Genomic DNA, 449 nt, shown 5'->3' with positions numbered 1-449 from the left:
CCTTTCTGAGGAGAGGATTGCTTCTGCTCCCATTTGCAAATGAGAAAACAAAGGCTCAGAGATGGCAGGTGGCATTGAAATCTCACATAGCCAGCAAGAGGAAGACAGATGCCTTAGCCAAAGTCTGGCTGACTCCAGAGTGCACTCTATGGCCATGGTGTTCATCTCCCTCCCGGCATGCCTAGGACAGGGTCTGTGACAAGGGGTCAGTAAGGTTTTGATAGTGATTGCAGCCACCACAGCTGAAACACGAAAACCGGAAGCCCTTTGACCAGCTCCTTCCTCTTGCACCAGCAGCCTTGTCTTGCTGTGATGAAAACACTTCCCCAAGAGGCCAAGAGAAGCAGAAACAGCGTCGTGCACGGGCCCCACCTCAGACTCCAACATCTCCCAGAGAGCAAAACAGTGGTTAGTCTTGGAGACCACAGGAGGTGCTGGGTGCCCCTACA

The sequence above is a fragment of the Carlito syrichta genome, unplaced genomic scaffold (assembly GCF_000164805.1).
Source record: "Carlito syrichta isolate Samal-C Ts95f unplaced genomic scaffold, Tarsius_syrichta-2.0.1 Scaffold274096, whole genome shotgun sequence".
Taxonomy (NCBI): Eukaryota; Metazoa; Chordata; class Mammalia; order Primates; family Tarsiidae; genus Carlito; species Carlito syrichta.
The sequence above is the reverse complement of the archived record's forward strand: the minus strand, read 5'-3'. Positions refer to the sequence as shown.